Source organism: Mandrillus leucophaeus, unplaced genomic scaffold (assembly GCF_000951045.1).
Source record: "Mandrillus leucophaeus isolate KB7577 unplaced genomic scaffold, Mleu.le_1.0 Scaffold12, whole genome shotgun sequence".
In the NCBI taxonomy this organism is placed as follows: Eukaryota; Metazoa; Chordata; class Mammalia; order Primates; family Cercopithecidae; genus Mandrillus; species Mandrillus leucophaeus.
In genome coordinates, this window is record NW_012100320.1 from 3,428,488 (window position 1) to 3,429,688 (window position 1,201).

The window sequence follows — 1,201 nt, forward strand, 5'->3', positions numbered from 1 at the left end:
AAAAAAAAAAAAAAAAGTGATAAAAATAGAAAACACCAATTAAGATGGTAAAAACAAGTCCAAATATATCTGTAATCACCATATGAATTTACTAGCTTCAGTAGTTAAAATTGTCAGGTTGGATAAAATAAACTAAAATCCAGCCATAATGCTATTTACAAGAAACAGATCTTTAAACAGACACAAGATGAAAAGTAAAAAGGTGTACGAGCAAATACTAAAAGTTGGAAGCTATGTAATTAGACAAAATAGGCTGTCAGACAAAGCATTATAGGAACAAAGAACCTAACTATATAATGTCGATTCAACTCACAAGAAGGTGTGAAAATTCAATAATAAATATGCACCCATTACAATAATCTTTAAATGTATAAAACCAAACTGAAGACTCATAGGGAAAAATTGCCGAGTAGAAGATTTCAACAAACTGTATATTTACTGAACATAACAATGAAGCTTGAGTTAATGGCCTTATATAGAGCATTGCATCCCCACGATTAAAGAATAGACACTTTTCTCTTTTCTTTTCTTTTTTGAGACGGAGTCTCGCTCTGTCACCCAAGCTGGAGTGCAGTGTGGCGCGATTTTGGCTCACTGCAACCTCCGCCTCACAGGTTCAATCGATTCTCCTGCCTCAGCCTCCCAAGTAGTTGGGATTACAGGCCCGTGCCACCACGCCTGGCTAATTTTTGTATTTTTAGCCATGTTGGCCAGGCTGGTCTTGAACTCCTGACCTCAGGTGATCTGCTAGCCTCCACCTCCCAAAGTGCTGGAATTGTAGGCAAGAGCCATGGTGTCCGGCCTTAGGACTGCCCTTTATGCCGCACCCCCACCATGGCCACAGTTGATTGGACTAGAGGCAAACTCCAACTAGGCCAAGCAGTTTGCCTCTCCAAGGAATTTGATTGGATAGCAGGATTTCCCTCTATTTCCCACCCCTGCCATGGTTGATTGGACTAGAGGTGGAGCCCCAATTCAAACTGGGCCAATCAAATTCGGTCTTCAAGACAGGGCTCTTCATTGACTTGAGATGTAAATAGAGTGGCCAGCTTCTTCTGTGAGCCCAGAGGAACAGAGAAAGCATATCTGCAAGCGGAATCAAGGGTTCCTGCAGAAAGGAAAGACCACACAGTGAGAGGGAGAGACTGCAAGGTAGACTGAACAGAGAGAGAGACTAAGAAGAGAGAGAAATTGGCCGGGC